The sequence below is a fragment of the Mustela lutreola genome, chromosome X (assembly GCF_030435805.1).
Source record: "Mustela lutreola isolate mMusLut2 chromosome X, mMusLut2.pri, whole genome shotgun sequence".
Classification (NCBI taxonomy): domain Eukaryota; kingdom Metazoa; phylum Chordata; class Mammalia; order Carnivora; family Mustelidae; genus Mustela; species Mustela lutreola.
The window spans coordinates 9,047,846-9,074,451 of record NC_081308.1 but is presented as its reverse complement, the minus strand read 5'-3'; the positions used below and the strand labels follow the sequence as shown (position 1 = coordinate 9,074,451).

The following is a 26,606-nucleotide window of genomic DNA, read 5'->3' as shown; positions in this document are numbered from 1 at the left end:
TGACAACAGATTAAACAGGTCAGATAAATGGCTGGTTTTTACATACTGTGGCCAAGAGTTGGCCCTCTGTCCACACCAAAGTCCTCCTGCGGGAGGGCTGTAGCCCACTGTAACCTGATTTCGTATAACTGGGATTTGGGGGATTCCTGGGATTATTCATATAATTGGAACTTTTCATCTGGGTCCATGCACTTTTCAGATGTACCTAGCACATTGAGTATTTCTTTAAACTCCTGAATCTGTCTGCTTACCAAAAAACTGTCCCAAACCACCAATTCTGACAGCATTTCTGCCCCGTTTCATTCTTCCTGGGGACATGTATGTGCTCTATTATTAAAAAAGAATAAAAAACACAACACTACTTGCAATGATTTATTACCTATGTGTTTTACGGTTAATTACCATAGCAATGAGATTTATACTGATACTCAACCATATGTCTAAAATTTTTATTGAATGAGTCTGCTAATGTAATCATTTTTAAACTCTAATAAAATTTTCTGCTAACAATATTTACTGTAATTTTTATGTCCTTAAATTTTTTCTCATAGACAAGCTATATACATGTTCTTTTCAGGGGGAAAGCGGCTTCTGGATAGCGTGGCAGGCCATGGTAATTGGGTAACAAAACTGACAGACTCTACCTTACAGTAGAAGCTAAAGCCCCTGGTCTCTGAGTATGTTAATGGTCAGGGGCTGGAAAGCTAGGGTTGAATCCTCACCAACCATGATGTCAATACTACCAAGGAGAAGCAAGATCTAGGTGGGGAAAACTTACCAAATGGTTGTTGGTTCAACTCTTTGATGAGGTACTGGGCTTGAATGCTGAGGGTAAACTGGGATCATCCAAAATCATCATGAGAGGGACGCCTGGGTGGCTCAGTGGATTAAGCCTCTGCCTTCGGCTCGGGTCATGATCTCAGGGTCCTGGGATCGAGCCCCACATCGAGCTCTCTGCTCGGCAGGGAGCCTGCTTCCCCTGCTCCTCTCTGCCTGCCTCTCTGCCTGTGATATCTCTCTCTGTCAAATAAAAAAGTAAAAAATCTTTTAAAAAATCAAATCAAATCAAATCATCACGAGTAGCAGACAGTCCAGAAACCTGTCCGTGGCATATCTATGCGGGATTTAAAGAACCACTGTAGGTGAGTTCGTTCAAGAGCAGACATTTTCTCTCCACAGCCCTTTATCTTTGACCCAAAGGACCCAGGCTGTGGTGACAAAACCGTGGTCTAGAGCAGGTTTCTCAAGCTTGGCACTACTGACATTCAGGCTGGGTAATTCCTTGTGATGGTGCTGTCCTGTTCATCGGAGGATGTTTAGCGACATCCTTGGCCTCTACCCACGAGATGCCAATGGCACCTTCTGACCAGCTATGACAATCGGGTCTCTGCAGACATTGCCACATATTCCCCAAGGAGTAAAATCCCGCCAGCTTGATAACCACTTGTCTGAATGCACACTCCTGTCCCTTTCCTCCACTCGGATGAGCAAATACTCATCGAGCCTCTGTATTATCGAATTTGCCAAGTCCCATTGGTCAAAGCAAGTTATGTGGCAAAACCAGCATCAGGATGGTATGCGGCCACATACGGGCATCGATACCAGGTCCGCTAGTCCACCAGAGATCTACCACAGCACGCTTCTGGGACGGAATGTGGAGTTGAGAGAGCCTCCAGGAAAATCGACCACACATACAAAGAAAGACTCAAGACTCAGGATGGAGAGAACATATGCCATGTGTATATGTGATCTCAGATTTTGGCCATATTGTAAAATGGTCATTACTTAAAGACATTATTTTAATGTTAGTGGAGAAAATAAAATATTTCCACTGTTGGCCTCTCACTTCACTGACTCATCAATAGGACTACTATGAGAAACACTGATTTGAGTTTACGAACAGTTTCACGTTTTATATTCCCCACATCATTTAGCCAAGATCTCTGTGTATAGTAAAAGCTCTCAACATTTGCAGAGTGAATTTATTCCCACCTACCCTAGGGCTGAGAAATGGAAGAAATGGCCCAAAGTTACACAGCTAGTAAAAGGCAGCAAGGGAATCAGAATGCAGGCCTTTGAACTCAGTCCTTTCTCTCCAGAACAGTGATGCCCAAAAGTAGTATAATGCAAGCCACATATGTAATTTACATTTTTTCGTAGCCATATTTAAAGAGAGCAAAAACAGGGGCACCTAGGTGGCTCAGTTGGTTAAGCATCTGCCTTCGGCTCAGGTCATGATCCCAGAGTCTTGGGATCGAGCCCCACATCAGGCTCCCTGCTCAGCAGAAGCCTGCTTCTCCTTCTCCCTCTCCCCCTACTTGTGTTCCCTCTCTCGCGGTCTCTCGGTCAAATAAATAAATAAAATCTTTAAAAAATAAATAAATAAGATAAAATATTAAAAAATAAGTAAAAAGAGTAAAAACAGTGACGTTATTTTAATGATACACTTTATTTAACCTAATAGGTTAAATGTTATGTCCCAAATGTTAATCCCTCCTACATGTATCGATATTAAAAAAAATTAATGAGATATTTTGCATTCCTTTTTTAATTTTTGCTCACATGAAGTCTTTGAAATATACTTTACAACTACAGCACACCTCAATTTGGACTATTTTTCAAGGGCTCAACAGTCACCTGTGGCTGGCAGTTGCTTTAAGAGCAAGAAGCTCTAGAACAGTGGTTCTTAAGAGCAGTGTCAACACACCCTTCTGCATTCATTCAATTGTGTGTATTTCTTAGGAGTGCGGCGAGTAATTTCTAACTAATTATAACCTGCTTGAGTTTATAAATAATTTGCTTTAAGATGCAAGTTAAAATAAATACAATTTTATTCTCTATTTCTATATCATCTCTGTTTACTTTCTATCATTTAAAGAAAAAAAATTTAATAGAGAAGAGTAGAATTAACATCCATAAACCCATCACCTAGATTTAGCAACTACCAAAATTTTGCTAGAGGGACACCTGGGTGGTTCAGTTGTTAAGCATCTGCCTTCGGCCCAGGTCATGATCCTGGGGTCCTGGGATTGAACCCTGCATCGGGCTCCCTGCTCAGCAGGAGGCCTGCTTCTCCCTCTCCCATTCCCCCTGCTGTGTTCCCTCTCTTGCTGTGTCTCTCTCCAATCAATAAATACAATCTTAAAAAAACTTTGTTTTGCCAGATTTGGGGTGTCTGGGTGGCTCAGTTAGCCAAGCTCCTGATTCTTGATTTCGGCTCAGGTCATGATCTCAGGGTAGTGAGCTCCACGTGTACAGCCCTGCATTGACCCCCACATGGACCACCTCCTTCCTGCCCTGCTTTGCTCCGTCAGCACTCTGGAGAGACTGCTTCCCCTCTCCCTCCCCCGCTGCCCCTCTCCCCACTTGCATTCTCTCTCTTAAATAAATAAAATAAATCTAAAAACAAATTGCCATATTTGCCTCATCTGTTTTGTCCGATATAAACTACAGTCATTGTATATTCACCTCTAAATTGTTCCATCTGTGTCTATAAAAAGATAAAGAAATCACACCATATAGGAAAATTAACTAAAAAAATGGACCAAAGCCCTAAATGTAAGAGCTACATTTGTGAAATTCTCAGAAGACAATGTAACTGTTCATGACCTTGGGTTAAACAATGATCTCTTTAATATGACACCAAAAGCACAAGCAACAGCAACAATATAAACAGATGAACTAGACATCAAAATTGTAAACTTTTGTGTTTCAAAGGAGACCATCAAGAAAGTGAGGATAGACCAAAGCGTAGGAGAAAATGTTTGCAGCCAATCTCTCTGATGAGGGAACTGTATCTAGGATGTATAAAAAATGGCCACAACCCAGTGAAAGACAATTTTCAAAAATGGGCAAAGGAGCATGCACAAGGATATTTATAGCATCTTTTTTTTTTTTTTAAAGATTTTATTTATTTATTTGACAGAGAGAAATCACAAGTAGACAGAGAGGCAGGCAGAGAGAGAGAGAGGGAAGCAGGCTCCCTGCCGAGCAGAGAGCCCGATGCGGGACTCGATCCCAGGACCCTGAGATCATGACCTGAGCCGAAGGCAGCGGCTTAACCCACTGAGCCACCCAGGCACCCCTATTTATAGCATCTTTATCCATAATTGGCAAAACTTGGGAGCATCCAAGATGTCCTTCAGTAGGTGAATGGATAAACAGTGGTCCATCCAGACAATGGAGTATTATTCAGTGCTCAGACAAAACGTGCCATCAGGCCATAAAAAGACACACAGGAACCTCCAATGTATATTACTAAGTAAAAGAAGCCAATCTGAAAATTCTGTGTAGTGTATGATTCCAGGTACGGGAATGTTCTGGAAAAGGCAAGACTAAGGAAACAGTTAACAACAACAATAAAAAAGATTAGCCTTGCCAGGGTTTGGAGGAGGGAGGGAGGAAGAGATGGAGCACAGAGGGTTTCCAGCACAGGGAAACTACCCCGCATGACCTACAGTGGAGGCTACCTGTTGTTACACATTTGTCTAAACCCTTGGAAGTTACGTCAAGAGTGAACCCTAAAGTCAGCTACGGATCTGGGTTGATAATAATGTGTCCCTGTTGGTTCATCATTTGTAACAAATGTACTGCTCTGGTGATGCTCAGGGAGCCTGGGCTGTGTGGGGAGGCAGGAGGTATCTGGATGGGAACTCGCTGTACTTTCCACTCGATTTTGCTGTGAACCCAAAACTGCTCTTGAAAAAAAAAAAAAAAAACCAACAAAGTACATCTAGAAATGGAAAACGAAAAAAAAAAAACGAAGAAAGAAAAGAAGCAAAAGGATCTGAACAGCTACTTCTCCACAGAAAATATATAAAAGGCTAATAAACACACAAAAAAAGATCGGCGTCATTAGCCATCGGAGGAAAAGCAAATGAAAACCACAGTGAGATACCACTTCACATCCGTTAGGATGGCCATACGCAAAAAAACAGGTAAGACGAATGGTGGTGAGGATGTAGAGAAACTGGAACCCTCGAACACTGCTGGCAGGAATTCAAAATGGCGCCACTGCGCTGGAAAACAGTCTGGATGTTTGTTCCTCAGTTAAACACAGAATTACCATACGACCCAGCAGTCTCACTCTTGGGTGGATAGTCAAAAACTGGGAAAACAGGCACTCAAATAAACAGTCGATATGAATGTTCATAGCAATACTATTCAAAGATAAAAGCCACCAGATGTCCATGGACTGAAGAGTAGCCAAACAAAAGGCCATACCTCCACACAATAGAATATCATGCAGCCATCAAAAGGAATGAAGTTCTGATACAGGCGATGACGTGGGTGAACCTTACGAAGGGCACGCTAAGTGAAAGAAGGTGGTTACCACAGAGGACCGCATGGGGCTTCACTCCATGTTCAGAACAGGCCCAGTCTATAGACCCAGAGTAAGTGAGGTCGTGCCAGGTGCTGGGGGCTGGGGACACTAGTGCGTGATGGTTAAGGGGGGTGGGGTTTATTTGGGGGGTAATGAAAATATTCTAAAATTCTAAAATGGACTGTGGAGATAGAGGCCCTACTCTGTGATTATACTCAGAGCCACTGAATTTCACACTTTAAATGGGCGAATGGAATGGTACATAAATTATACCACAGTAAGAGCAGTTCAAAAGAAAGATAAGGACATTTTTCTTCATGATTCCAACACCATGATCCCATCTAATGTATTACCATGTCATTGTCCTGCTCTCAGTGACACTGAGATTGATCACTAGTTTAAGGTGGTGACAGCCAAGATGTTTCCACAATAAAGCTTTCTGCTCTGCAAAATGCTAGTTTTCTAGTTCTACCATTCCTTCTGGTCTACAAACACTAGCTGGAATTCCTCAGTAAAGAAGAGCTTAAAAACAAAAACAAAAACAGAAGAGCTTCCCTTAGTCTTCTGGGGCTCCTTGTTTACCTCAGAGTAGAGCTTGTACCAGAAAAGCAAGACAAAAAGTTTCTTTTTCTTCCCTTTGATTATCAGTCTTCAGGGAAAGGAGTTTTGTGTGTAAATGTTGCCTCCCCCTAACAGGAAGCAGAGATCCTTGTGGATTTGGCAGATCCAAGGTCTGGGGCAGGAACAATGCGGGTCAGGACGTCTTGCCTCGGCTCTGTCAAAGACAAGGAGGAATATGTCTAGAGGATAAAGAAACCAGCTTGAAGGAGTGGGTGCTGATCAAAGGTAGGACAGTGTGAACGTCAAAACTTCATGGAATGATAATTGCCTGAAATGCACCAGTATGTTAAAATCAATGAGTCTACAATGACACTCAATTAAATGAAAACCAGAACAAAACAAAGTAATCCTCACTTGAACCCAGTAAGGTGAATGTTAGACTAACTCCTTTCCATGAAAATTGGCCAGTAAAGAGTCAGCTTTCTGGAGAGGCAAGGTGAAGATGGTATTAACTGATTTCTTGGGTGATTACGTATCCTCTGATGCTGTTCAGGGGAACGTCCTTTCCATGTAGGTCGGATCAGTCACTTCTGGAAATTAGATCAAAGATAAAGGCTCTGGTGCCATGAGTAGGCTTAAGGGAGCTAGACACAGCATACATAATTCAAGCCGAGGAGTCAAATGGCATGAGATTCCCATACCAGGGGGGAGATGGGTGTATGAGGAGGTCTTACAGTGGTGGAACTAGAAGGTTTTTAAATGGGGTACCCCATTCGCATTGTCGTGAGAAGGTGGGTTAGTGTTCTGATGACAAGAGCAACAGAGTCAGGTAAGTAAAACCGAGCTTCATTTTAGTGTGAGCCAAACCAACAGAGAAGTGGAGGGTTTGTATTTTGGGACCAATAAGAGCGAGTAGCTGCAAATTCTTTCTAGAATAAGGTAGCCGTTGAGAGAAGGAGTAATGATACTGGACCTGTATATAATACTACACAGCAGACCTGCACAGCAAACCTATGTAATCAATCTTATGACTGTTTTCACAGGTAGAGAAACTAAGGAACAGAGAGGTTAGGTAACTTACCTGAGGTCACACAGCTACACAGGGGAGCCAGGCAGCTTTAACAACTGCTTCTTACTTCACTCCATTATGGAAGTGGGAGCCATTGAAGAAGGCTGTCCATTTTGGATCAACACGGTGTATAAAAAGAGTACTTCTTCCTTATGGTAGTGTTTCCTGTTCCTAAAGAATCCCAGGAACACAATTTTGATAAAGATTACCCCACCCACCCAACATTTTTTTTACAATGTTGTTGGAATACCTCCAAGCATGATCCTGGGCTTTCTTGTCTTCTTTGCTCTTTTGATAAGCTCTCCTTACCGGTCATCTAGGCCCATGACTGAATCCCAAGGACTTCCACATTTGTATCTCGAGTTCTGCACTCGCTTTCTCTCTCTCTCTCTCTCTCTCTTTCTCTCTCGTAGACTTGAACATCCAACTCCACGACAGGGGTCCTGGCAAACTAAGGTTTTACCCATTCATGCACTTACCCATTGCATCTGGCTGTCATTATCTATGGCCACAAGAACAGAATTGAGCATTTGGGGCAGAGGTCATGGGGTTTTAAAGCCTAAATATTTACTGTTTGGTCCCTTACAGAAGAAGCTGGACCTCTCCACTGAGAAGTCTTTTTTTTTTTTTCCCCTCCAGCTTTACTGAGATATAATTGACATAAAACTTACAAAAAAAAAAAACAAAAAACTTACGTATGCTTAAGGTGTAAAACGTGTTGATCTGATACCCTTATGTATTGCAAAATGATGATTACCATGGCATTAGCTAATACCTCTGTCATGTCCCATAATTACCATTTCTGTTTTGTGGGAAGAACAATTAAGATTTACTCTCTTAGTGACTTTCAAGTAGATAATACAGTATTATTAACTGTAATCACCATGCTACCTGAGCGCCCCAGAGCTGGTTAATCTTATAACTAGAAGTTTGTACCCTTTGACCAACACGTCCCCATTTCTGCCACCCCATGGCCGCTGGTAACCACCACTCTGCTCTGGGTTGTTCTGAGTTTGGCTTACTTATTTAAAAAAAATTTTTTTAGATTTTTATTTATTTATTTGACAGAGAAAGAGAGATCACAAGAAGGCAGAGCAGCAGGCAGAGAAAGAGAAGGAAGTAGGCTCCCCGCTGAGCAAAGAGCCCGATGCGGGGCTCGATCCCAAGACCCTGGGATCATGACCTGAACTGAAGATAGCCTTCACACAGCATAGACACAGCATACTGAGCCACCCAGGTGCCCCTTATTTTTAATTTTTTTTTTTTTTTTTTTTTTAGTAATCCCTACACCCAGCGTGGGGTTTGAACTCACAACCTTGAGATCACGAGTTGCATGTCCCACTGACTGAGCCAGCCAGGGACTCCTTTGGCTTTTTTGAGATTCCACATATAATTGAGATCATACAGTATTTGTCTTTCTCAATCTGGCTTATTTCACTTAGCATAATGCCCTCAAGGTCCACCCATGTTGCTGAAAACAACAGGATTTCCTTATTATTCATGGCTGAATATTCCACTGTACACACATGCACACACACCCATCCTTTTTTAAAGATTTTATTTATCTGAGAGAGAGAGAGAGAGAGAGAGAAAGCACATGAGCAGGGGTGGGGGAGTGGCAGAGGGAGAAGCAGGCTCCCCGCTGAGGAGGGAGCCCAATGCGGGGCTCAATCCCAGGACCTTGGGATCATGACTTGAGCCGAAGGCAGATGCTTAGCCAACTGAGCCACCCAGGTGTCCTGCACATCTTTTTTCATTCATCTGCTGACTTGATGCTTCTCGCCTCAACAACGCATTCTTCCCTCATTACATAACACCACTAACCATCCAGTTGCTTGAGTCAAAAATATGTGCAGCATCCTTGATCCTGACCTTCCCGCTGCTTTCATGGGCTGAGACTGTCAGTTCTGTTTGCAAAGTCTCGATCCAAGCCTGTTCCCTTCTCTCCATGTCTGTGGCCAGCAGCCATCCCCAGCATGGACCTCCTCCACAAAATTTTCATAGCTTAATCTCCTCTAGCCCCTTTCCACACGACAATCGGAATCATTTTTTAAAATCAAAGCTAATTGTTTCACGTCACCCTCCTGCTTAAAACCCATCTATGGCTTTCTGTGCTACCTGGAATTGGGCCGTGCCTGAACTGCCGGCTCCATGTACCCTTCCGTCACCGACCTTCAGCTTCCCTAGTCTCTTGCCTGAAACACATACAAATCTTCTGGCCTCAGGACCTTTGCATATGTGCCTTCCTCCCTCACAGAGCTCTTTCCACTGGCTCCTCCATCACAGGCTTGGCTCCTTTGATCTCCTGATCTCAGTTTATAAACGTCATTTCTTAAACCTCCCCTCAAACCACAGGGCTCCTTCCTCTCCCACCCTGACTACAGTTTCTCTTTTTCTCATTGCTCCTGTGCCGGCTGCCGCCACAGCGTTTATCTTAATCTGTAATTATCGTCTTGTTGCTTTTATGTGCACATTACCTCTCTGTTCCATTAGTAACTAGACTGTAAGTAGCACAAAATCAGAGATTGGGTCAGTCTTGGTCACAACTTTATCCTCCGAGTCCAACACAGGATTTGGCCAAAGAGTATTTTCAGCTTTGCCAGCTATAGGATCCCTGTCGCAAATACTCAACTCTGCTGTTGCCGCACAAAAACAGCCACGCAGGGAACCCAGTGCACATGGCTGTGTTTCAGTAAAACTTTATTTATGGGTACTGCAATGTAACTGTCATTTTATTTAATGTGTCATGAAATATTATTCTTTTGGGTGGTTTTTTTTTTTTTCCTGCCTCTAACCACTTAAAAGTGTAAAAACCATTCTTAGCTCAAAGGCTGTACAGAAGCATTTGGCCATAAGAAGTTTGCCAGCCCCTCATCTAGCACATTGCATGGCAGATTCTCACAATTTTTTCTTTCTTTTCTTTTTTTGGAAATAAAGAAGACATGCAGGGAAGAACTTAAAAATGAGAAACGTTCTCCAAACAATACTCCTGAAATGTGCATTCAGAGAGGATACAAGGCATAGTCAGATGTAAATGTGATTATTTTGCAATTGACATGATCCACATAGACAGCAACCAAAAGTCCCTTCATTGTTTGGCGGCTTTTGAAAGATCCATTTCCCTCTGGGCTGTGCAGACACGGCCACTCTCCTAAATACTCCAGTGATAAAATGGGAATTAATATCAAGTGATCCCTAGAAACCTCTTAGAGAGATGTCAAAGAAGTCAACAAAACATGTCTATCTGATCATTATATGAGGGACACACCCACCCCCTCCACACACACCTCCCAAAGCTTTCCAATTCTACCACTGGCTTTTTGGCCCTCTGCATTCTGAATTGCCCCAACCTCCCCTTCTGTTTCACCAGAGCACTGAGACCCTTGTCCTTGGAGGAGCAGGTCATGACCACAAGAAGAGCCCTCAAGTCAGCAATGCGCATGCTCCCCTGTCTCTTTCCTCTGTTCTTTATACCACGGTCCTCGGTTCCCACCGCTGTTCAAGTCTTCAGGGTTGTGATGGTGAAACCATTTCTCTTTGTGCTAAAACTCTTTTGTTCCTCAGGCTTAGAGGTGTCGGTTGAAAAGAAACTGTTTATGCCACCTAATTAATTTAGCGAAGGTAGTGGGGAAATGTTGAGCCCAATGACTCCCTGTATTTATTTTAAAAAAAAAACACCTTTATTTAAAAAAAAAACAGTTCATTTCTTTTTATAAGGAAAATGAATAATTTTTTAAAAAAAGAAAATGGATAATTTTTGGAGACTTTTTTTTCTCTCCAACATATAATGCTCAAGAGGGTAAAAGAGTTCAGAATGTACTTTCTGAAGATTTATCATATAGAAGAATCTGATTTAAGAGCACAGCTTTTCAGCAAAAAAAAAAAAAAAAAAAGTTCATGTCTCTGAATGCCAACTTAGGACAACTATCTCCATTCAATTGTCAAAAGCATGATGTGATCTTCTTGATCTTCTGAAAGAAGAATAATGTGACCTTATTCAGGCTTGAAAAAGTCTCAGCTCAAGTATCTTTGGGGAAAAAGCCATGCTTAGTAAATCATTAACCCCACTGGCACTCCTTCAAGGTTACCCTATCATAGGTAAGAGAGGGACTGTAGCCAAGTTCAGGAATTTTAGTTCAAACACTCTCCTCTGGAATATTTAGACCCTTAAATTTCGGGTGCTTTAAATTCAGGCAGTAGAATAGGTTTAATGAACACCGCTACTGAGTGAAATACAAAGCACTGGGTGTAAAGCATCTCAGGTCAATACAGAAAAAGGTTGCTTGTGAATTCCTTCTTTAATGGAAACTCCAGAGGGAACTTGAGTTCCTACTACGTGCCCCACTGCTTCGCATACAGACATTCAGTTCTTCCCACAACCCCGTGGACTATGGAAAACTGAGGCTCAGAAAAGGTTAGTGAGGCATCCAGAGTGCGTGGCGGGCAAGCATTTGAACTCCCCTCTTTCTTTTTTTTGTTTTGTTTTCCAGATTATTTATTTACTTGAGAGTGAAAGAGTGAGAGAGAGCAGAAACAGGTGGGGAGGAGCAGAGGCAGAGGGAGAAGCAGACTCCCCCCTGAGCCAGGAGCCCGATGTGGGACTCGATCTCAAGACCCCGAGATCATGACCTGAGCCAAAGGCAAACACTTAACCAACTGAACCACCCAGGAGCCCTTGCCTCTCTGTTTCTATGTTTCCTTTTTAAAATATGTATGTTGAAACACAGAATATAATTGCTCAGTCTTCAATATTGGATTTGGGAACCGGTGGGATTCTAAACACCTGATGATGGCCACCAATGAAGTAAATATATTTACAACTGCTGTGGGAATAAAATGAACATAAAAATCCATATACACATAAAATTATACATGTGCTCCCTGTACACCCCAAATAAATGAAACTGTACCAATCTCAAACTACTTACCAAGTAGCCTAAGTGGTAGCGCATTGCTCACTGGACTTCGTAATAATTTCCAAATCACTCCTGATTTTTTAGAAATTGCTGATCTGATCTTTCGTTTGACGCAGCTAGGATTAGCTAAATGATGCCTGTGTCCGAGCCACGATTTAGCACAAGGAACCACATCTAACTCATCCAATGATGGTCCCCTTAAATGGTCGTGGGCCCCAGTGCCAGATCGGATGTGTTGCCGCCTGGGGACCACCAGATGGGGTGTTCCAGATCTCAGGTGGCTGAGCCAGTGAATATCATGACATACGGTGTGGCACGGACCAGAAGAACTACGGCTCTGCAGCTCTCGGGGCCACCAACACCTCTTGCTCCAATGCCATCACTAAGTACCCTCCACCAGCACTGCCCCCACACTCCACTGCCTGCCTCTGAAGCTGCCCCCGCAAGCTCTAGTATCTGGTGACTTCTCATCTCATTAGCCAAGAGCAGACGCTATGGCAACACCATTATTCTTGGCACTGAACTTACTTTCCGCCTCTGATGGACTCACAGCAAATTGATGAAAACATTTTTCAGCTGCTTTTCCTAGCTGGGCTATTAATATATTTAGTATCTCTATAATCTACTGAGACACACGGCCACTGCGACAGTTGGTTACTATGACGTTCAATGATGTGGCAGTTATTTTCCACTAACAAGTTTTTTACTACTGCCAGCAGTCACTGGGCTGCTATATACCAATGAACATAGACATACAGTCGTGTCAGGTTGAAATCTCCGAGATTGCTGACAGTCAACCATTTCTGATCGGCCAACACAGCAATTTTGAAATGTGTGGTTATACCTGCCAGTTCTAACAATTTGAATGGTGGTTCTGGGTATACTTGGTCCTCAAGCAGGGGCAATTTAGTCCCCAAGTAGTGCTGAGGCTGAGAAAGCCCCCTCTAGGCTAATCTGTAGACTAGCCCGCCACGCCTGGGTGTGCTGCCCTGGCTTGTATTTCACGTCGCTCAGTTTCTTCTGGCCGTTTCTCTGTGCTGAATCTCACCCGGGACACACCTTCTATTCAATTACCTTGGTAAAGACAAAACAACTGAAAGCCAGAAGCTAGGAAACTGGTAGACCACAGATGAAAAAAGCAGCTCTGCCGAGATTATAAAACAACATTTTGGGATGCCTGGCTGGCTCAGCCAGTAGACCATGTGACTCTTGATCTCGGGGTCGTGAGTTCAAGCCCCAGGTTGGGTGTGGAGCCTACATTTAAAAAACAAAACAAAACAAAAAAACCCAGACTGAAAAACAAAACAAAGAAAAAAGAAAAACAATATTTAAGTCGAGAAAGAACAAGTGAGCGATGCCATTGTCTACTGCCTACACAGAATCCAGGTCTATATTTTTTTCAGACTTTCCACCAAAAATGTTCCCTAACAAATGCTCTGCCCCACCCACAGTGGTTTACCCAGTTGTCTTAAGATACCTTGTTCTTTCTGAGATTTTTGCTTTTACCCATACCCGAACTCAGCTGTGTTTTCACCCTGATTTTCTACTTACTCACTACACTTATGGTGACGGTCATGAACAACCTGTTTGTTCAATATGTGTTTTATGAATTACCTGAGTGAACGTATTTCATGCATTATTTTAGACAGTTCCTTTTAAAGGAAACTGTAGCAGGGCACCTGGGTGGTACAGTCTGTTGAGCATCTACCCTTGATTTCTGCTTAGGTCGTGGTCTCAGGGTTGTGAGATCCGAGCCGTGCATCAGGCTCCACACTGAACGTGATATCTGCTTGAGATTCTCTCTTTCCCTCTCCCCCTCCCCCTGCTTGTGCACGTGCTCGCTCTCAAATAAATAAATAAAATCTTTAAAAATAAGTAAATAAATAAAACTATATTGTGGGATAATTTTACTTTTTTAAATTAAAAAAAAAATTTATTTGAGAGAGCGTGTGCGCAAGCAGGCAGAGCGGTAGGTAGAGGGAGATGGACAAGGTGAGTCCCCACTGAGCGGGGAACTCAATGTGAGACTCAATCTCAGGACACTGGGATCATAACCTGAGCCGAAGCAGATGCTTAACTGACTGAGCCACCCAGGCATCCCGAGTTGCTAACTTTTAAAACAGAGACTAGTTCCTAGAAAAGTCGGATCTAGGACTTCTCTTGAAGAATCCAAAGATCCGGACACTGGTCCTGCTTTGGCATCGAGCCACAGTTGTTTACCCCCGAGTCAAGGCTGTCCCCTTTTTGGGGGGGGAGGGAACTCTCTATTTTACCCCATGGAGGTCAAGTGTCAAGTGTCCTTTCTCATCAAGATTGTGCTTCTGCTTGTCGTTCTGCCATACCCTAGCTACACATTTCCATGGCCATCTTGGCTCTCGAAAGCCGCTGATTTTTCCTGTCTACCTCTAAGCCTTAGGACCCACTTAAATGAAAGAACAAATAGCTGCTTGGCTCCAATTATCCTGGGCCTACAGCTTGGGACATGCACGCATCTGGGGAAATTTAATTATCCTCCTAGAGAGGGATGGTGCTTTTACTGTTGAAGAGGAAAACAAAACAAAACAAAACAAAACAAAACAAAACCCGAAGAGCATATCGAATACATCTGTATAAATGGTGCCTGAATCTGGAGGGTTACAGAGCCTGGCAGCAGGGCTGAGGTGGGGGAGTGGAGACCCAGACTGTTAGCGGATATGTGCTCCTTATGGCAAAGGATCTGCCCCTCCCTCCCTCAGTGCCTTGTACTTTGAGAGAATTAAATATAATCCCAATTATGAAGTAAATAATGCATTCCTAAGAAAGCCAGTAACAGTAGGATTGTCTGTATTTTGATATTTGTTTCAGACACTGGTAGTTGGCCATTTTCCTTTCCATTTCAATTATATGCAGGTTTAGCCTAACTGAGATTTGCAAGTTTAGCTTCACTCCCCAAACAGCAATTATTGTGGGGAATGTGTTTATATTTTAATTGTCCTCTAGAAAAAGGCTTTTATCGAATCATCGTTTCAGTAAGAATTTTCATTTTTTTGTCGGACACTTTCTCTACGACTTGGGAAAATTCAAATACGGCAAGTATGGGTCTCATGGTGAATTCAGCATCACAGAAGGGAAGGAACCAGAACCCTCTATTTGACCTTTCTGAAACAGAGTAACTTCCAGCAAACTCATTTTTCCTAAAAGTGCAGGAAATATAAGAATGCTTTACCTCTTGGTGATTTTATTGATATGTGTCTTGAGAGCATATACTGTTAATTTTTAAGTTTGGGAAAAAGGAAACTGCAAAGAAAGCATCCAATTATCTTGAATTGAAGATCACCATATGCAAATCAAACCTTTAGCTGTCTTATTAAACTAGTATCTCACTACAGTTGCATTACAGATATAAAAATTCAGAAAGAAACACTGGGGAAACTTCTAAAGAGAGAAATAAGGTTGTCCTAGAAGTTGTTCTTTCCAACAAATAACAAAATGATAAAACTATACTTAGTGTATTTGGCTATAATATATATTAAGCCCCTATTATGCATTCTCCAAGCACTGTGCTAAGCGTTCATGTTTAGTATTTCCATTAATCTTCACGAAAGCCAAGGAGTGTGAGTTACTATCTCCATTTTACAGATGAATGAACTGAAGAACAGACCGCACACAGCGGAGCTGGGGTTTGAACCCAGGTGGATCTGATCACCCGAGCCTGTCACCTGAGCGAGAGGCACATGCTGTCCCCGCTTACTGCTATGGCTTTCTGTCCCGTGATTCCTATGTGTTAAGAAAAAGGACAGCAAAAGCGTGTTTCTGTCCCCGGCCACCCCTTCCTCTTCCGTGAGCAGGAAGCAGGGTCCGGGGTCTCCTGGTCTCTCATTTCCCTAGTGCCTGCCTCTTAACGAGATCGCAAAGGCTCGGAGTTAGAGATGCGTACTTCCACTTGGTGTGTTTCTTTATTCTCATTCCTTTCCTGAAGGGATGTGGAGCTACCTGAAGAGCAAAGGCACAGAAATCATAAAACCAAACCGACTAACACAACTTCAAAAGACCCAGTGGGTTTGGAAGAACTCCATTAGAAAGCCAAGCTAATAGAGAATGCTGGAAACCCCAAATGGCTCTGGGCTTCCAGGCAGCCAAGGAAGGCGAAGAGGGGCAAAGTAGCGTCTACAATTCCTGGAGCTACCTTGGAGATGGGGGGAGCCCCCAGACTCAGGACTTTGCAAGACAGCTTCTGATATTTACCGAAGACCCCGTTGCTGGAAGAAATGAAAGGACCGGCCTGGCCAGAAGCTAAAGCAGCTCAGCACCTCCGTTCTTAATACATCAATTTTACGAGTCCTCTATTCCGCAGGAGGCCGAACCATCCACGCCAGCAAGCAAGGCTCACCCCTTTCCCTCCCAGAAACTGCTTTGTGATTCCCCGCTGAGAGAGGCTTCCCCTCACAGGTAAACACATTTCCAAGGCCATTTGAAACACAAAACTGATCATATTTTCGAGAAGAGGTTAAACTTGTGTTTGAATATGGGGGGAAATCAGTATATGGTCAGTAGAGGCAAGATTGACATTGAAGGTCGATGAGTCATGATGTGTGTTCAGGGGAGTAAACAAGATCTTTCTATTAGTTGAGTTTTTCATGTTTAGAGCACAAGACATGAAGTTCTCTTGAATATGGATGAGCTGAAACAAGTCTTTTTTAAACATGTTCTCAGAGAAAGTATTTAGAAGGAGAGAGAGAGAGAGAAAAAGAGAGAGAGATGATCTTCATGTACCTGGAGAAATGACCTGAACCAGCAGGAAGCCATCCCAGGAGAAACAGTACTGGCCTTAAAGTGACAGCTGCTGGGTTTGACTGGGGGTTCTTGCTAAACTGAGCTGGTGGGCAACCAGCTCTCATGTTAGAGACACAAGTCAAACAGCCCTCTTTCTTCCTTCTCAACACCTAGTGTCAAAGCAGCCCCACCATGCTGCTGTGATTCCCATCACTGGCAATGTGGCACAGGCCTCTTGGAGTTGTGCAGTGCACAACCTATGTACCCATACACGGCAGCCCTGAGGGAGGGGAATCTCTTTTCTTTTGGAAAGTTCCTCTTTCTGTTTTCTGGTCTGCTGGATGGACAAGTACAAAAATATAGAGCCAATGACTTAGACAAATATGTTGATGTGTTTCGCTTTAACCCCCCCAAAATTACCAAGTAGGTGAACATAGAATTGGGTTTTTAAACTAATTTAAGAGGGGCGCCTGAGTGGCTCAGTGGGTTAAAGCCCCTGCTTTTGGCTCAGGTCATGATCCCAGGGTTCTGGGATCGACCCCATGTCCGGCTCTCTGCTCAGCGGGGAGCCTGCTTCCTCCTCTCTCTCTGCCTGCCTCTCTGCCTACTTGTGATCTCTGTCTGTCAAGTAAATTAAAAAAAAAATTTTCTTTAATTTAAGATACAGAAAAGGAGTCAGCTGCACTAAGAAATCCTGTGGTGAATTTTTTCATAAAGAGGGGAAGCCTTTCACCAAGTAAATAATCATCCTATATAATTCGAAAGTCTTGGATTTCCTTGCCTTTGTTTTGCTTCAAATAAAGTATGTTGAAATGAAGAACATTGATCTGGAATGTGACTTGGGCTGTGGAATTTTTAAAAGATCCCAGGTGATGCTAATGTCCAGACAGATGTCAAAACCACTGGGGTAGTCCAGTTCTCTCCCCTTTCTCTAGACAAATCTCTCCTAGGAGAGATCCTTACTGGATTAGAACACAGACAAGAGCTTAGCCATCACGTCTGTCTGTTTTCTTTCACATCCTTGTGTGTTTCACATACTACATCTTGAAACTTCTGGTTGAACCACATTTCATTTTACGTCAAATAATTTTGAACATCTACTCTGCATTAGGCACTTAAAAAAAAACCCAACTGACATTTCAAGGATCAGAACATTGTTCAAGAGAGAAGATGCGTTCTTAATTTAGCCACTAGATGGCAGGAATTTGTAAATCAAAGTGAACATATACCCAAAGCCCACCCTAAATCAAAGCATTTTTTACTACAAAAGCAAACAAATGGCCCCTAGGTAGGGATGGGACAGCCTTAGGTAGTGTTTTAACGGAAGTGCAATTTATCTCTGATGCCTCTAGAGTTCCCTTTCCCCCACCTGCTTCGACTCTGCCCCCATTGGGTGCTGCCCAGCCCCATGGCCCCACGCTGGTGTGTGATCTCCAGGTCCACTCCTCCTGCTGGGAGCACCATGTCTCCTGGCGATCAGGAAGGGCTGGGAGAGCCGACCAGGTGGCTAAGGTGGGGCACAGTGAGTTTTCATCTTTTCCCAGTCTGTAGTGGCTTCTGGAGGACAATGCGACTGGCAGAGCTGGGGTGGGAATGCGGACACAGGATCCAGGATGCCTGCTGACCCAATCCATGGAGGCCCCAGGCCCGTGGAACCCTAGGCAAGTGGGTGTGCTGGCTTGGATGACATCCCCCTGCAGCTGGCATTAGGACTGTTCCCCTGTTTAAATGATGACAGAGAAGCCAAAGTCTGCTCTATGCCCCACTCTGACCTGTCAGCGCTAGCAGATGGATAAGGCTGTTTCTGCTTTAGTCTGTTTAGCCTCAGACTAGGTAGGCGCTCTCCCACGGTCTGAGTCCTTGCAGAGACAATGTCTTTTTTAAGGCTCAGCTAAAATCCCTACCTGCTAATTTTCAGCTACCCAAGTTATAGAATGAAACTGCTCATCTATAGCAATGACCGAGTGCTTTTGACAGTCAGGCGGGACAAAAGAAGCCTGTAGAACACCCATCTGGGGGCACCTGGGTGGCGGGGTCAGCTGAGCATCCAACTCTCGATTTCGGTTCGGGTCATGATCTCAGGGTCCCAGGATCGAACCCTGTGTCAGGCCCCGCACTCGGTGCTGACTCTGCTTCATTTTCTCTCTCTCCCTCTCCCTCTGCCCTTTCCCCTGCTCATGCCCCCCCTTCCATCTCTAAATAAAGAAATAAATAAAATATTTTTTTAAAACAACCACATCCACCTGACTCATTGCCACTTTCCAGTGGAGGAAAGATGTAAGCAGTAACAAGGGAATCTTGCTTTATAAGCACTTTTGGGCAATAATAACATCTTTAGCAAGAGGTATGGGGAAGACCACCAAAATCCACCTGCTCCTTCACGGGCTCATGGCCACACACGTGAAAAGTCGGAGAAAAACCTACTGAGCATGTGATTTGGAATGGTATCTAAAATATTGTTGTAAAGTAAGTCCATCCTGTGTTTCCTGATGTTTCAGGTATGTGCAAATTTCCCAGTTGCGTTTACAGTTAGGGGCGGGCTGGTGGCTGAGTTTTAGCCAGTGGAACTGGAGCAGAAATGACATGGAGCTCCATAGCCTCCCCCATGGCCTTCCTCACTCCCTGCGGGCCTAGGGCGGGGTGGGGGGACCACTGCAGTGTGCCTGGAAGCCTCCTGCTGAAGACGGCAGAGCTGCCATCAGCCTGGGACCCTGAGCCACTGTGTGGAGCAGAGCCCCTCCCTTCCCTCTCCCCACCGACCTCGCCCACTGCACCCCACTCCCATCCTGTAAGGACCTATTTAGCAAGAGGATTTCATTAAAGTTAAACTGTCCCTGCTCCCCTTCCCCCAGGGGATTCAGTTAGAAACAAGTCCTGGAAACCAGCTCCAGGTAACAAAGCCCAGATACAGGGGTGGGTCAGGCCAGGTGGAGACATCCGATCAGTGGGGGGGTGTGTGTGCATACTGTCTCCCTAGCTACCAAGCAGTATGGGCCCCCGCCCCTTGGGAGCCTTTTGGGCGCCAATCCCAATCAAGGTGTAATAGGCTGGTTCAAATGTCTACTAGGGTCAATTGTAACTCAACTGGTCACCTAGCATCACTGTGGAGTTTCCTGTGTGTGTTACAATCTCATTGGCCACCTGTGCGTGGCCAGGCCTGAACACATGGCCTTTGCCCTTAAAAGCTAGTCTGTGAAACAGAGAAGGGTCGCCCTCTCTTGTAAGAGGTGCAGCCCCGAACGTTCGGTTAGATTCTTGATGCTTGGCATGAAATAAAGCTTTGCTTGACCTTCGCTTTATATCAGTCTCGCTCCTTTAATCACGGACCCATTATTGGGGCATAACACATCCCTCTACTGGGGAGATTATAGGCTCCCAGTTGGCAAAAGCATACCTTGCACCAATAAAATCACTGCCAACAAGCTAGAGGAAGACTTCACGGTAGAGGGCAACTGCAAATCACACTCTGGGCATCTCATTTCCCTGAGGGCTGCAGGACTCTGGCCCTCACTGCCGGACGCCAGACTAGATCGCCCCACAAACCCTGGTCACGTGCTCTTTTCGTTCATGAGCCCTTACTCTAGTGGCTTTTTAATACCCCACCTCGACGGAAAGCCACTTAAAGCCAACGGTGGATGAGTGGACCATAGCAGCGTGGAGGTAGACACAGGGCTGGGGGGAGGGGAGGGACCAGGGCCTGGAGAAAGATGAAAGGTCCCCCCACCACCCAGGACCCTGGACCAGCTGCCCACCCTCCACCCCACTCCCACCCCCGCGGCTGCACACAGCTGTCTCCTCCCTCGTGAACAGTGCACCTGCCCGTGGTCTCTTCCAGCGCTAACATTTTTAGGATTCTGTTGACATTCATTTTTGGGGGGGGTACATTTTTGCTTTTCTTTCATTTAGTTTTTATTCTGATAAACACCGACTTGATAAATTTTTCATTGGCTAATCCCCGCCATCAATATTGTATTGGTTTCAGGTGTAGAAACGCGGATCGTTTAAAACGGGGGTTGGCAAACTTCTTCTGTAAAGAGCCAGATGGTAAATATTTTAGGCTCTGTGGGCCTCAGGGGCCCTCCCCCCACCCCCACCCAAAGACTCCCAGACTTAGTCTGCCCTTGTCATGGGAAAGCGGCCAGCAAAGGCAAGCCAGCAAATAGGCGGGACTGTGCGCCAGGAAAACTTCATTTACTGCAATAGGCGCTGCTTCCCAGCCCCCATGCTCCACGGCCCCTCCCCCACCCCCGTGTTTCTGCCGCAGGTACCACGGCTTGCAACCGCCCCATTTCGACCCTCATTAACCTTGGTAGCGCTCTAAAATATGTACGTACAATAGTTACTGCCCAGGAAGCTTGCACTGTCTCAACTAAGCCTCCAGCTGATTTAAGTTCAAGTTGGAGACCCCTGCTCCAGAGGATTTTCTCTGTTGTTATTGCAAATGTATGTAAAACAGTGTTTAAAAATATGTTTGCTTTTTTCTTAAGCCCAGTCCTCCTGTTACTAGCCCCGCCTTTATCATCTCCACTTTCTTTGAGACTCACTCCCTCCTTTGGGGGTGGAGGTGGCGGAGCGAGCCTGTCTTCCAGTAGCTTCCGGAGCAATAATGCATAGGAAATAAAGTTTTTGCAGTTCTGCAAGTCTCAAAATGTCTTCAGTATACATCATTCCCACAACTCCAAGCTTGGATGGCTGTAGAACTCTTAATTGGAAATTGTTTTCTCCCAGTATTTTAAAGGTTTCCTTCTATAAACAGTAGTCCCCCTTATCCGTGGGGAATTAATTCCAGAACCTCCGATGGATGCCTGAAACCCCATCTAGTATGGCAGGCTACATGCCATGTTTTGTCCTATACACACAGACAGGGTTTCATCTATAAATTGGGCACAGTAAGAGATTAACAGTAATAATAATAAAACAGAACAGTTACAACGATGTGCTGTAATAAAAAGGCAAATATGGCCTCTCTCTCAAGACACCACCTTGGGCTGTACTCACCCTTTCTCTTGGGATGAGGTGACCTGAAGAAATGCCTGCGTGATGAGATGAAGTGCGGTGATGGTCACAGGCACTGTCACACAGCGTTAGGCTACCCTTGACCTTCTAAGGAGGCGTCAGGAGGAGGAGCATCTGCTTCCCAACAGCAGTTGACTTTGGGTAACCCCAGCCACGGAAAGAGGAACAGCAACAGCGGATAAACAGGACGGCCCTAGTTCTTCCAGCTTCTTTTCTGCTGAGAAACTCAGAGCCTTTCAACTTTTAGAAAAAAAGAAAAGAAAAGAAAAAAAGCCTTTCAGCTTCTGATTTTTTGGCACAAGATTGTTTCTTCCCCACTTTCCCTCTGGAAGCATTCCTCTGCAATCTCCACCCCCCCTCGGGCTTTTTCCCAATTTTAACATCAGAAGATTCCCTTTGATGATAATAATATCACATAATAAAAGCTAACATTTGTATGGCACTTACAGTCTGGCAGAAACTCTTTCAAGCACTTTACACATATTAACTCACTTAATCTTAACATTCCTAAATGCAAGGGGTTATCAGAGATGAGGACACCTGAGGCTAATGTTTCAACCTTCGGCTAATATTTAAGACACGGCACCAAAGAGAGGAGCGGAAGCCGTGTACCAGAGAATGGGGCTTGTCAACCAGGGGTTCCACGGAGAGTGATGGAGACATCAGTGACAAGTGGAATAATGGCCCCCAAAGATGTCCTCGTTCTCAGCTCTGGAACCTGAGAAAATCTTGGTCATTAAATTGATATTTGGGTGTTTCAACAGAAATGTAGAGAAAATGGAAAATGTGAAATTCCCATTTTTTCAAAACTTACCCAGGGTCCTTTGCAAATAAGTCAGATTCGCTACAGTACAGTACATTTTAAGCACGTTAATGAATATACTGGCAGATTTTTGAATTAGCACCAAATCTCTGTATTTGAACGAACTTCCTTGAGGTCTACATAGTAAATGAGGGATTCGTGCTAATTATCTGAAAAACATGTGCTGAGAAATCGTTGAAATGTTTTAACCCCCAATTAAATGTCCAGGGAAGTGCATTTTGTATTTTATTCATTCTCCCAAGTCCATCAAAGTGATGTTGCTCATAAAGCTAGAATATTCTTAGAGACAGCGGTGAAGTTCTTGTATGGACCATAAGCCCTGAGAAGGAGATGGAGGTTTCAAACGATTTTCAGCCCGAACAGCTTCTTTTCCACGCTGTTTGACAGCACCTTTAAGGACTTATACGTTTTTCAAAGATTCCCAAGTCCTCAGCTGAGAAAAATTCCCGCTCCTCCTAGAATGGGCCCCACTGTTTCCCACTTTGCATGGAGTAAATTGATTTCCCATGTAGCTGCAAATAAAGTGCTCCTTCTCTCTCAAATCTCACATCCAGGGTGGGTCACAAACTTAAAACATATTTTAGAATACAGACCTTTACAGGTGACTCTTAAGAGTAGTGGTTCTCCGGGCACCTGGTGGGCTCTGTTGGGCAAACGCGTGACTCTAGATCTCGGTGCTGTGAGTTCGAGCCACAGGCTGGGTGTAGAGATTACCTAAAAATAAAATCTTAAAAAAAAAAAAAAAGAGCGGTGGTTCTCCAAGTGTGGGTGCCCTGGTCCCACCCAATGTTAATATCACCTGGGAACATGGTAGAAATGCAATTTATTGGGGCCCGTCACAGCCCTAGTGAATCGGAAACCCTAGAGATGGGTCCAGAGTGTTAACTAGCCCTCCCCAGGGAACTGCAATGTACAGTCAAGTTTGAGAAGTCCTGGCTTCGAGGACTCCAGGATGAATTGCAATTTTAGCAGCTGGCGCCGTGTTGACATCCTGAGGATACTCAATAAATTTTTCAGTGAAGGAACCTAAGAAAGACTCACTTAAGACACCCAATATTGGAAGAGACAGCTAATGGGCATAGTATATCTTTAATCTTTATAAAGGATCAATAGAAGAACCCATCATGCAGGCAGCCAATGACGGTTATGTAACTGTAGTTAAAGGTGTTGTGTCGACTTTGCGACCAAGTGTCCTTTACTCAATACCCTGCTGTGATAAATGAGCTTACTTTAGGAAAAAAGTTTGTTTCTGAAGAAGAATTAAAAAAAAAAAAATACATAAGCCAAGTCTGCCTTCTTCTGCTTTGCGGTCCAGAAGCTTAGAGCCACGAGAGCCTTCTCCGCTCTCTTTGTCACTGGGTCTCTTTATTTTCTCTTTACCCTGTTGTGCCTTTTGCACGCTCACGGGAGTAGCCTCAAAGCCTTTGGAAAACTCAGGGTATAGGTTTGAGATAAGAAGGTGCCCGAAGGGCTGCACGCAGCCCCGAGGCCAGGGCCAGGTAGCAGAAACCAGGCTGTAAAGGTGACCTTGATCACACAGGACAAAGCAGCAGCCTGCACTTGAGAACAGGCTGAAGACTCTGGAACAGGGGAAGAGACTCTGGAACACTTGGCAGGATGGGGGTGCAGCCAAGAGAATGTGAAAAACCCTAAGGGAATGGCAAACAGGAATTTCTGGAAATCACACCCGGAGCTCTTCCTCTCTTTGATCAGTTGGGTGACTTAAGGGAAGATCAAGTTTAGTGGAGCTTGGCCTTCCAGTTGGGGGCATGCATGGGCTCCTTCTGGGGGTATGTTGCTCACAGATCCTCTCTACCTTGTAACTATACTGAAGGAGCTTGTATCCTTGGCCTGGGATATTTCCAGCAATTGTATCCTTGCCCTGTTGTGACAACCAAGCAGTAGTTTAAAACAGAAACGACGGTGGGGCACCTGGCCAGCTCGGTCAGTGGGGCCTGTGACTCTTGATCTCAGGGTCATGAGCTAGAGTCCCGTGTTGGGTGCAGAGATTACTTGAAAACATAAAAAATAAATAAAATAAAAACGACTGAGATGGGGTGGTCTTAACACATGCCCAGAAATCCTTGGCCTTGGCTCCCATCAAGAGCTGCTGAATACAGGTGGGCGTCCATCGCACCTGTATGAGAACGCAGCTTCATGGAGGGAGATGCTCTGTGACCTCTGAGGCAAGGTCATCAAAAGTGATGTGAGGGCGGGAGAGGCGAGGCTGCTGGGGCACCGCCGCAGGGAGGAGTCACGGCTGGAAGACCACCACACTACAGAAAGACCTTGGAGGGGGGCTCCGTGGCTCCCCGCTCCAGCTGATTGCATCTGCCCAGCCCACCCGCAGACCAGGGACTGAGGAGCCTTGAGACAACTGCAGCCTCGGCCATCAGCTGACTAGTCACATGAGAAACCCCAAGCCAGCACCTACTTCGTGGCTCCACTTCCCAACCCCGTCATGGGCTCTTCCCCTCCGGCCAGTCTCTCCAATGACTTGCTTCCTCGAGATCCTACCCTCTTCTCTCTCCATTCTTTGACCTTTCCTTGGATCGCAGCACCCCCATTACTCCCATGACCTCAGCTTGGGGCGGGAATAGTGGCAGGTGCTGGTGACAGCCGGCCCACCAGCCATGGCACTGCTGATACAAGAGGGACACGTTCAGGTCTCCGGTGGCGACCCCTGATCTCATCCCCAGCACCAGGGGGTGAATCATGATTGGTCTAATTTTAACATGGGGGTCTCGTTCCCTTTGGCCATTGATTGGTTTGGGGGGAGCATTTCTTCCAGGGCTGGTCATGAGCTGACAAGGGAAGTTTGCTCGGGAGTTTGCCTTCCCACGTAAAGAAACTACAAGAACGTACGAGTTGACAGGGAGGGACCTTCTGACCATCATCGTTTCCCACGTCCTCCTGCTTGAAACATGACTGTTACGTCCGGAGATGGAGCAGCTTCTCAACCTCTAAAGCAAAAGGCCAACAGGCTGGGGAAGGAGGAACCACAAGACAGAAAGCATTTGGCTTCTCGGGAGCATTACCATCGCCCGATCTCACTCTTCCAACTTCCTCCCTCTGCATCTTTTTGTGGAGGAAGGAAAATCACACATGGAGCCCTTAGCGTTCTGCACGAATTTCCTTGGATAGGCTTGCCTGGTTGCGAGGGCTACTTCTCCAGTCTTGGCGCACGTTGCTTCTAACCATTCACACTAGTGACCTTGAGTTCTACTGCCGGGCAACTGGATCCAAGGCAGCTTTCAGGGGGAGATGTCACAGCACACAGTCTTCTTGGGCAGCAGTAGCCAACGACCTATGGGGTTAGAGCTTTGAGACCCAAACTCTTTCTTCTTCTTCTTCTTTTTTTTTTTTTTAAAGATTTTATTTATTTATTTGACAGACAGAGATCACAAGTAGGCAGAGAGGCAGGCAGAGAGAGAGGAAGGGAAGCAGGCTCCCCACTGAGCAGAGAGCCCGACGTGGGGCTCGATCCCAGGACCCTGAGATCATGACCCGAGCTGAAGGCAGTGGCTTAACCCACTGAGCCACCCAGGCACCCCAAACTCCTTCTTCTTGAAGTGAAACACCCCAGAGCCCCTCCAGGATCCCAGTGACTAAGGAACTAGGATGAGAGTCAGACCCCAGGCAGTCTTGTCCCCTAGGTCAGAACTCTGTTATTTTTGAACTCTTGATCACACTCTATTGAAATAACAGAAATCCCAGAGCAAAAGGGCTCACAGCCCAGTTAGGATTACATTCATGTTTTCACGTGCCCTATCGCTTTCTAGTTCTTCTCAAGTCTGTACATTCAATTTTTGTATGTTTGCAATAAAAATTTTTTTACAGCATTTTATGTTTGATGAGTCCCTGTATTACCAGATGCATTCTTTTCCATCTGATGATCTTCTGTCCCCAAGGCCTGCTCTGCAAACCTTTCTGCCCTGGCCCTTTCTCCACCTGTCATGAAGACAATTAGTTTTAAGAACCGGTAGAATGATGTAAATGTGAGAACACCAGAATTTGGCTTTGCTCTTTGTGGGTTGTGTGATCGCAAGCATCTTTTGTCATTTCTTTGTGCCTCATTTCCTCATCTGTAATACTGGGATCATAACACAAGGATTTCCCTCCCAGGGTTGTTGGGAGGCTGAAACG

The 26,606-nt window shown here is 44.9% G+C and overlaps 1 long non-coding RNA gene across 2 annotated transcripts; it reads right to left on the bottom strand.

The window, feature by feature from the left end:
• Positions 1–773: 773 nt before the first annotated feature.
• On the bottom strand, positions 774–21,847 carry LOC131821647 (uncharacterized). Of its 2 annotated transcripts, none has more exons than XR_009349956.1 (3): positions 21,620–21,847; positions 6,966–7,124; positions 774–1,020 (listed from the first exon to the last, which is right to left on the bottom strand). It is a non-coding gene; the product is annotated as an uncharacterized LOC131821647 (long non-coding RNA). The 2 variants fall into 2 exon arrangements; XR_009349955.1 differs by lacking the exon at positions 774–1,020 and adding an exon at positions 5,913–6,098.
• Positions 21,848–26,606: the final 4,759 nt, after the last annotated feature.